The following is an 11,148-nucleotide window of genomic DNA, read 5'->3' on the forward strand; positions in this document are numbered from 1 at the left end:
ATGAGACTGAGGCCCTCTGCATGGAGATGATAGTTGTATAGCCTGGTCTGTTTGTGAGGCCCCTAGCAGTGGGACCAGGATCTGTCCCTGGAGCATAAGCTGGCTTTTTAGAACCTATTCCCTATGGTAGGATGCCTTATCTTAGCCTTGATGTAGCAGGGAGGAGCTTGGTCCTGCCTCAAATTGATGTGCCATGCTTTTTGACTCCCATGGGAAACCTTACCCTTTCTGAGGAGTGGATGGGGAGGGGGTGGAAAGGAGGTGGGGGAGAGAACAGAAGGAGAGGAGGGAGGGGAAGCTGTGGTTGACATGCAAAATAAATAAAAAAAATTTAATAATACAAAAATAACTTAATATAATTTTAAATAGTCAAGAAAATTACTTAAGGGACTTAGTACATCTAGAGTGGAATCACTATTATTATTATTATTATTATTATTATTATTATTATTATTATTTATTATATGCTGTGGGATGTTCTGTATGTTAAATGTGTTGCTCTGATTAGTTAATAAATAAAACACTGATTGGCCAGTAGCCAGGCAGGAAGTATAGGTGGGACAAGGAGAGAGGAGAATTCTGGGAAGTGGAAGACTGAAGCAGAGAGACGCTGCTAGCCACCACCATGAAAAGTGAGATGTAAGGTACCAGTAAGCCACAAGCCACGTGGCAATTTACAGAATAATAGATATGTGTTAATTTGAGATGTAGAAACTAGATAAGAAGAAGCCTGCCACGGCCATACATTTTGTATGGGATATAAGTCTCTGTGTTTACTTGGTTGGGTCTAAGCAGCTGTGGGACTGGCAGGTGAGAGATATTTGTCCTGACCGTGGGCCAGGTAGGACTGGAGGAAACTCCAGCTACAATTTTATTATTATTATTATATTTTACGCAATAATTCATCATGAAGCCCCAATTAGCCTGGATCTTTGTATGTAGTCTAGGCTGGACTGAAAGATGGCAGAGGTTGGGTCTAAGTCAGTGTTGTTCAGGTGTCTGGGTAACATTTGCCGGTCACCCATTGCAGAAGCAGTTTTCAGAAAATTGGTAACTGATGAAAATGTTTCAGGTACTTGGACTATTGATAGCAGCACTGTTTCTGACTAGAATATTGGCTGGCCCCCAGACCCAAGAGCTGTCAGCTGCCTAAGAAATCATGGCATTAGCACAGCCCATAAGGCAAGACATATTTCAAGAGAAGACTTGCCACAATCTATTATATACTATGTATGGATGAAAGCAATCGGACAGATTTAGATAGAAGAAGTAATCAAGTTAAAAACTGCAAAGCTAAAATTAAGCTACTTGGGATTATTGAAGATCCCTATTATGGCAATGATTCTGATTTCGAAGTGTTGTACCAGCAATGCCTCAGGTGCTGCAAGGCCTTCCTGGAGAAGACTCACTAGATGGTCCTGCCCACCACCATTGAGCAACTCACTCACCAGAGCCATGGCCAAGGGTGGTGGCAATTCTTAGGCTCATGACACATCTATCTTTTCAGCTGACTTACTGTCATCTTTAAAATAACTGTAGGTGTAAATTAGATATATGTTCAGAAGGATAAAAATATTTGAGTAAGACAGTTTGAGGTGTGACTAAGCATTCTTAGACTAATTGAACCTCTCACTTTGTCCTAATCACAAAATAGTGGAAGACGCAAATATGGAACAAAATAGAATTCAATAAGTAAGAATGACCTACAAGGTCCAGGCCAGCGTCTGAGCCCAGCCAGCCTGAGTAGTCTGGTCTAAGTAGGGTGTGTGCATGGGCAGCTCCCAGTGATGTCATTTGCCTGCCTTATCTGTGCTAGAATCTTGTGACAATAACTCCATCCATATCAGCCTTCCATTTAACATTGGAAAAGTTTAAACTCAAACACTGAGGGCATTCAAATATTTGAAAGAGGATAACCTGGTTGTGATAATGCAGGCCTGAAATTCCAGCAGGTCACCATGGGCTATACTGTGGAGATGGGAGCAACAGATTGATAAAATGAGCACTTTTACTCTTACTTGTTTTTTGTCTGGTGTTTTTGAGCTTTGTTCCTATTTTGACTCCCTAGTGGTATGTTTGTAGTGTTCTTTCATCAACATTATAAAAAGTTTCAGGCAAGCATAAGTAATTTTAGTGCATTTTCAGAAAAGTGACCTCAAATTCATATGGCTGTATGTCAGAAAAGAATGTGAGTTAAACTGGAAAGTCAACAAATGCAATTGAAATAGAAATCTGGTGTCTGCCTGCTTTCCTATTGACAAATGAAAAAAAAATATCAGAAAAAGAAAGACTACCTTGGCCTCAGACTCACAGAGATCTATCTGCCTCTGCCTTTCAAGTGTGGAGTTTAATGTGTGCCACCATGTCTGGATTGTGCTTGCCTTCTCTTACTCTGTTTACCCTCACTTCCCTCCAATTCTTTACGATAATGGCTGTAGGCTGTATATCTACAAACAGCTGAAGCCCTAACAACTTTGAACTGAGTAACCAACAAAACAGATGAATCTATTTCTTGTTATCAAGGAATGGGATTCTAGGTTTCTCAGCATCTACTGTAGCCCAGGTCATTTTATGTCATTTCATATATGTGAATTTGGTTAAAATCTTCCCAGTAAGGCTGAGAAAAAGTATCTGTATCACTGGGCAGAGGTCACAGACCTTGCTGGAAGCCACCAGGATGAAAAAGGCAGAATGTTAATCTGATTCCATACATCTTTTGTGAGTCTGGTGAATGCTCTTGTCATAGCTCCAGGCTGCCTCTCTTTTTGGGGACTGAGATGCTGTCTGGCCACTCAGGAATACAGAAAGTATGTAGACCAGAGGGAGTTTAATATAAGAAGGTTTCACTGAGGGTAGTGGGCTAAAAGTCAAACAGTGTTTCAACAGTTAAAACCTGCAGCCATGTCAAAGTTCCAGTAGGAGAAGCTGTTACTCCCTTGGGGATGAGAGGCATAGTGAAGGGGCTTGTGGGAGTCTCCTCAGTGAAAGCTAGAACAGCAGCAGAGATGGATTCTGGAGCAGATCCATCATGAGGTGACTGTTTCTGGAGATGTTTCTCAAAGCCAGAGAGAAAGAGAGTCCCCAGATATTCTCCCCCGTCTTCGGTTCAGTGTCTCATAGTAGCTGAAGCCACCAAGAGTCTAAGGGACAGAGGAGCTGAGGAAGGCTGTTCCTATGCTGACCTCGAGAACAGGGGAGGACTAGGGAGGGGCTTTTCAAAAAAAAAAGAAAAGAAAAAGAAAAGAAAAGAAAAGAAAAGAAAAGAAAAGAAAAGAAAAGAAAAGAAAAGAAAAGAAAAGAAAGTCCAGCAAAGGATAAACTAGAGGAGAGTTTAAAAGGTCTTAATTAGCAAGAACCAGAGAGAGAGAGAGAGAGAGAGAGAGAGAGAGAGAGAGAGAGAGAGAGAGAGAGAGAGAGAGAGAGAGGCAGGCACTGAGGAAAGGTACCTATAGAAGAGGGAGTGTGTCACCTTAGAGGTGGTTCTCACTTGGCTTGCTGTCCTTGACTGAGGACGTGAGGACAAAGCAGTGGCTTGTCTCCAATTCTAGTGTTAAGATTGAATTACGATATTTCCCTAAAACCTTCCTGTATTAAGGGCTTGGTCCTTAATACAAGCAGTGTTCAGCAATGAGGCCTTGAGAAAGTGACTGGCTCATGAAGGCTCTGCATTCATCAATAATATCACCAGCTCCATGATAGCCTTAGTTTAAACTGAGAGGTGGGGTCTTACGAAATGTGGGTTTTTATTGGAGGATAGAAAAGTGGTCATGTATACTCTCTCTCCCTCCTCCCTCAACCCATATACCTCATCCCTGCCTCCTCAGCTACTATAAGGTGAGCAGCCACACTGCTCCATTCTACTGCTACTGCCATGATATTCCTGCCTCTCCTCAGACCTGAAACTGACCATGGAAGGTTGGAAATCTCTGAAGTCATGGCCTAAAATAGAGCTTTCTTCTAAGCTTCTTCTTCAGGTATTTGCTACAGTGACCAAAAACCTGGCAGACACATCTGGCGTCTATCCTTGTTACAGTGTGTAGATGTCCAGAATTCCCCTACACCTTGGTTTCTGAGTGAGTTCAGTTACTACAATTCACCTTCTGGAGTCTGAAGGTGCAGCTATTGGTCTCTTTGCTGCCTCCCTGCCAGCTGCAGGCAATCCCCTCCCTGAGTTTATAAGCACTTGAAGTATAGGATAATCATGTCCCAGGGCCACTAATTTCTAGTACTCTACTTCCTGGTTCTTCCCAACTGCTGTACATTGTCCTTTTATTATTTTTATTTCTAGTAAAGGAATGAGCATATAATGTACCTCTTAGACATCTGTACAGTCACAAATTACCCATGAACAGGATATGAATAAAACCTAGACAGTTTCAGCAGTAAGGTGGACCTTGAGCATGCATCATGAAGTCCAACTTGCTCATTTTGCTGCTGCTGGGGCTGAAGAAGGAGCTGGTTCCACGGCTTAGCTGTGGTTTGGTAAGAAAATACTTATCTCATAAGATTTCCTATATTATGCCAATTTGGAATCTAAATGTAAATAAAAATAATTTTATGTGTTCAACAACCTTATAAAACAGAGGGGGAGTGTTTTCATATCCTTATGTAACATGGGGATTCAGTAAGCTAGTGTTAAGCATAACTTGCATTGAAGGTAATAGTAATTTACATTAAGTCATATCTCCTTGTTTTTACTAAACTCTGATGTGTTTATAGAATAGGAAATTCAATTTCCATTTACTATGTGTGTTCAGTCCTCCTTGTCTGTGAACTTTAAAACCTGTTATCTAGCATTATAAATTGTAGCCACCTGCTGGAGACACAGACTGACAGGATTTTGTTGGTACCATGCACATGATGATGTTAGGGGCTATAAAAGTGCATGGGACCAGGGGAAGATTTATTTCAACTCTTCTTCAAAGGTGCTCTTTTACTTGGTCATTAAAAGCTTGAAGATTTTCTCCAGTGCATGGGAGACATTGCATAGAATGCTAGGATGGGGAAGAAAGGCCTGGAGGAGATAGTTAGTCTGCTGGAATCTCTGTATTACATTTAGAAGTCAAGCTGGATCATTCTTTGTTTTCTCTCTCCTATTACTTTAGTTGTAGGCTACTGATGATGCAGCCAGAGGTGACCAGAAAGTTCCAGTTCCTGTTGAGCACCCGTGACACTTGCTGAATGCACCACTTGCACCCACCCCATGGCTTTACAATGTCACCTCAACATATATATGAGGGCATACCTTTCTGTCACATTTTCTTCTTAAATTATGACTCTAACAGCATGGTCAGAAGTACGTACCTTAAATTGAGCATGTGTGGGAATATACCTTCTCCAAAGCACCTTTCCATATAAATATGCACCTTTCCATATAAATATCCTTACTCATTCTTTGAGGAAAGCATGCTATCTCAGGAAACTCCTGCCTGCAGATAATAAAATTCTTCCTCACTGTTTTGCATGCTAGCTGTGACTTTTGTCTTTTCACTCACAAAGTTGTAAAAACACTGTGTTGGCTTCTATGGTGCCAACAACCCTGGTCTTAGCAAGGAGTCTGGAGAATTCTCTCCTGTCCTTCACAAAATGAACATTTCTCCTAGTGATCTTCACTCACCTTGCTTTACTTCCTTCATGCTCCTTCACTTCCTTCATGTTTATTAGGGATCCTGTATCTCTGGCCATGGGAAATAAGCCTTTGAGATGAGAAATGACCTGTCACTTAACTGTAAGCCTGCCCCAGGAATTTGGACTAGAAGAAGGAGAGAGTTGAAGCCAGGGACTGAACACATTCTTGCTTTGGAAACAGGGTCCATGTTCTATCTATAAAGACTTTGTGCTGTTTATTTATTTTCCTATTTATTCATTGCTTAAAGCATGAGCCACTTCCTTAAGGATGGAGACAAGAGAGACAAAATGATGAGCAAGGGTCTCTTTGTGAAGAACCCGTTAAGTTGCCTCACCCAAGTTCCAGAAGCCCCTGGAGTAAATGTCTGTATCTTTCTCTTACCATGAATAATAATGTCTTTATCATCTATCTTGTAGATGAGAAAAAGAGAGAAGAAGCATACATAGAGTATGGTAGATGTTCAACTCAGGGGAGGACTGTACATCTGGAGTACTGACTTGCTACCAAGCTTCCCACCTGGAGAGCTTGATAGATCATCCTAGTAGGTTTTCATACCCATGCACATCCTTAGGGTTGATGTCAGCCTGAGAATCATACATGGTGGAGTTTTTGCCAAGTGTGTACAGGTGTCACCTGTCCTGAGGTTCTTTTCAGAATTGTCTGGAGCGGTTAGTGAGACACAAACTTTTGGGATTCACTGTCAGAATATTTATCCTAGGAAGTCTGGTGGAGTTTTCATTACTTCTGTCTTCAGTTTTCTTCACCAGTATTTCATTAGTTATAGGTCATTCCTTTCCTTGATTAAATGTAGTCCTAAGTGTTTTATTTTATCTTTGTAGCTATTATAAATGGGATAGCTTTCCTGACTTTACAGAACCTCGTTGTTACTGCAAACTCCGCTATTTTGTGTATTTTGACTTTGTAGCCTACAACTTTATTGAAATCATTTATCAAATATAATAAGGTTCTGTGGGCTCTTTCTGGTTTTCATATATAAGATCAGACAAACAGGAGCAAGTTAACTTCTTCTTTTCCAATTTGGAGATTCTTATTTGTTTCTAAGATCTCCAAGGTTTTGAGGAAAGAATGTACATCCAAAGTTATATGTAAAACTTCCTGGTTTAAATTTAGCAATCCCCCCACTACTTTCCACCAAGTGCAAGGTAGTGCACATGTGCTGATGGCTGGATGCTACCTAGAGAACATTAAGTTGCATGCCCTTATTAAAATCAGATTCTACTACTTTCAGTTTCCCTTTGATAAGAACTTTGGTTTCAAAAGGAGAACAGAAAAGGGTTAAAGAGTAAGTTAGAGGTAGAGTAAATGCTGAAAGGTGGGTTTCCTGACTCCTGAGACAATATGTACTTTCTCTGTTCTGTGATGCATTACCAAAGGGGATCCCTGTATTTCTGAGCAGTAGGAGGGGCAACAATCCCCTTCCCTGAGTCCATGTCTGTATTAGTTTCTTGTTGCTGTGATAAATAGCCTGTAATAACAAATTAAGGAAGAAAGGATTTATGTGGTTCATGAGTATAGTTCATTGTGGTAGTGAAGTCCTTATGATGGCAAGGGAATGAGGTAGCTGGTCACACCACATCTGTAGTTGTGAAGAAAAGAGATTAATGCAGGTGCTCAGCTTAATTTTTACTTTTCATTTAGTCTGGGAGTTTATCCATGGCATAGTATCCCCCACACTGAGAGTGGATCTTTTTCCCTTTGAAAGAAATAGTCTCAGAGGCATGTTTCCATGGTGACTCTAAATCCATTCAAGCTGACAATGAGTATTAACTACCACAATGTTCCCATCTAAATTTAGGATAGCACATATCATCATCCATCCATCCATTAAACAAATTGAGTGTCCTCTCAATGTTGGACTTTTGGTGCTGAATATATAGTAGGGGATGAGATATGCGTGGTTTGTAAACTGATGGTGCTCACAGTTTAATAGATCACCATGTCTCCAACAGCAGTGGCAGCAGTTTCCCATGAGGTACACTCAGCATATCTCAAGCATTTTTCCAGATACTCTCTACATGCATTCATTTAAATACTATGGTCTTGTTTCATTGCTATAGGTACTTGGGAGGAATGTGAGCAGGATATAGTAAAAGCACACACAACTTGCCTACCCCTTCCCAAGCATTTAGGCCATTTGGAGAATCTAAAATATATGCCATTGTGTGTGCTGATACTTCCTAAGCATTTATACAATGGAAACTTTTAAGAGTATATCTTATTTAACCCTTACTATTTTTCCCTGTGAAAAACAATCATTTCCATTATTATAAGTGATAAAAACAAGTCTTAGGTTTGGTGATTTGCTCATACCATTTATGAGTGTGTAGTTTAGTTAAGACACCTTAGTCCAATACCTAATTCTTTCTAAAACCTCACTTTCTATTAAATTTGTTATAAAATATATAAAAATTGTAGTAGAAGGTATAAATTATGCTGTGGTATTAAAATGGGAAGGTAGAATGGCTTTTCTTTATAAGAGCAGAGCTTAAAAATGCCAGTGTCAGGCTAAATACCAAGGGAGGTGGCAGTTTAGGACTCCCAGGATCCATCAGCTGATGAAATATAATTAAAATGTGGGAAATGAGCTGATAGCCTATTATCCAGCAATGTAAATATCATTGCTACATATTTTTGTTCTGTTTTTCTTTCTGGTACTGTGATAAACACCACAAGCAAAACCAATTGGAGGCATGGTATTTTATCTTGTAGGTTACAATATATCATGTAAGGAAGCCAAGGTAGGAACTTAAAGAAAAAACCATGAAGGAATGCTTCTTACTGGCTTTCTCCTAGCTTTATATTCAGCTACCTTTCTTATATACTCCAGATGCACTGACCTCAATATACCCACCAACACCCTCAATATCATCAAATTAGTAGGTAGAGCTTCCACTCATAGATATCAAGGGAAAAATGTCTAGTCCTTAACTATGTATAACTTAGGCAATTGTTTTAGTCCCAGACTCAGAAATTCCCTATACTTGGCTTAATGTTCTACCTTACTATCATGAATTTCATAATGATTTGAGAACATAAAGCTCCATATTTTTATTGACAAACCATATCTGCATACATTTATAAATCTAAAGTAAAAATGATAATATGAGTTTTGAATATAATATAGGATGATCAATTCAACTAACCTACTCATCATCTCAGGTACTTGACATTTTATTTTCTCTTTTCCCAATAAGACTATTGGAGATATACCCTCTGTGATAGTTTTGATTGTCATCTTGACACTATCTAAGATCATCTGGAAAGAAAGCTTCAAAAAGAAAGTGTCTAGAACAAGTGGGCCTGTGAACATGTCTGTGAGGATTGTCTTGATTACATTAGTTGAAGTAGAAAGACTCACCCACAGTAGATGATACCATTCTTTAGGCAGGTGTCTTGAATAGCTTAAAAGTGGAGAAGGCAAGCTGACCACAAGCATGTATGTATTAACTCATTCTGCTCTTCTTTTGGACTATGATGCAACATTCTCAGCTGTTTTCAGCTCCTGCCACTGTGACTTCCCCACAGTCATGGACTATAACCTAGAACTGTGAGCTCAAATAAAACCTCTTTCTTTTAAGTTGCTTTTGCTAGGATATTTATCATGGCAACAAGAAACAAAACTAAGACAGCTTCCTACCAACACAAATAGTACTCAGTTAGCAGCTATATGCACCATACTATGCCAAAAGCACTCAAAGAGAAAAACATCAGAATTATTCTTGTCTCGTTGAAGCTTTGTATCCTTTAATTATCACTGCTCACTCTTCCTGCCCCCCCCCAAATTATCACCAATGAGGATGAAATTGTAGAACGTTATGCTAAATGGAAGAATCCCAATACAGAAAAAATTATATGTTGCCACTTATATCTGGAATCTAAAACAATCTAATTTAACAGGAGGAGAGAGTAAAATGGTACAAATTCACAATCATTTCACATTGCATATGAACATTTTTTTGGTATATATCTGCATTTAATCATACAAGTTAACTTGATTTTGAATTTTTCTTTGCAATTACAGTTTTTACACACTTAATTTACTTTAGTGGTCATTTTAGGTAATGTACCCTGAAAACTATGCGATCAATCCTACAGTTAATATAAAGATGTTAGACGTATGTACAATTACAATCTCAAAGGGTTTCAAATGTCATTCAGCATAAATGCTAACTGGACCCATAAATTCTGTTCATAATACCTCTAACTTCTGTTTTAATAGAGTTTGTATCAGGGAATTTGTCTGTCAAGCCTGCCCACTGTCCCTGAGTGGAGACAGAAGATTGTCTGTGCAAATATTAATGGATCTGTATCTAGGATATCCAGGAGACTTTGAACATAATTGACTCTGGAGACAGAATGTCCTCAGTGGGTCTCCGTTCACTCTGATGTTATCTCAAAGATGACTGATGTAGCTGCTCTAGTTATCAAAATACTGAGTTAGCTGGAATCGTGGAAAGGCTAATCTGTATGTAATGGCATAAAATGCTTTCAAAAAGTGGAACAAATCTTTAATAGTAATGAAATGTTTGAATACCCAGAGAAGTTTCTGGAAGCTCTCAGAGTTGTGTCCTGGACAGATTACAAACTGTAGACAGACCTTAAAAACCCCTGACACCTACTCTGGACAGTGTATCAACCATGTGACCTTTTCCACCTACAAATGAGAAAAGGATGATAGTAACATTTCCATCATGAGTTGCGGTGAGAATAGAAATGAACCAGACAGACACACAGGCCTTCTACCAAAACCTCTAGAGGAAAGGAGAACTCGGAATGTAACTTCTCTCCTGATCTTCTCCTTCAAGAACAGAATAAAAATAGTTTTAGACTGCTACAAGAATAATAGATGAGAGTAAGAATAGAGTGCAAGGCCTTGGGGATCATCTAGTTCAACCTAAGCATTTTGTAGACAGATAGATGGAAGCATTAATAATGAAAGTTGGGTACAATGGAGAACTTTTGCAAGTAGAAGATTGTATAATCTCTTGTACAGTTTATTTTTTCTTCTTCATGGAAAAGAATATATTTATACACATAATGGCATTGCTTGCAGGCTGAAACTTAGATCAAATAAATTCAAAGTGTCATTGGATAATACATTCAAACAGCCTTGTAAACTGGAGAATTGAAGCTAACTCACATTTTTGGGCATCTATTATGCTTCAGATGCTATTTTTGTACCTTTGACTTGTTTTATCCCTTCATAATCCACTTGAGGAGAGCATTACCTCTCTGGTTTGCAAATATGAGACAGAAATGAAATCTGTCTTGCAATAGGAACCAAAGATGGGACATGATAGAGGTAATATTTGAACTATGTCTATTTTAGTTCCAGCTCATCCATCTGGCACCTCAGCAAGAGTATCACTTTTGTGCACATTCACCAAAATGTTGGCATCATTTATTATTAAAGCCAAGTCTCAGCCAGGTGGCAGTGGGGTGGTGGCACACACCCTTAATCCCAGCACTCAGGAGGCAGATGCAGGCAGATCTCTTTA

General features: G+C 39.3%; 1 pseudogene; it reads left to right on the forward strand.

Moving 5' to 3' along the window:
* The first annotated feature begins 960 nt into the window (after nt 1–960).
* LOC102926812 (low molecular weight phosphotyrosine protein phosphatase pseudogene) lies at nt 961–1,744 on the forward strand (annotated as a pseudogene).
* Nucleotides 1,745–11,148: the final 9,404 nt, after the last annotated feature.

The sequence above is a fragment of the Peromyscus maniculatus genome, chromosome 5 (assembly GCF_049852395.1).
Source record: "Peromyscus maniculatus bairdii isolate BWxNUB_F1_BW_parent chromosome 5, HU_Pman_BW_mat_3.1, whole genome shotgun sequence".
Classification (NCBI taxonomy): Eukaryota; Metazoa; Chordata; class Mammalia; order Rodentia; family Cricetidae; genus Peromyscus; species Peromyscus maniculatus.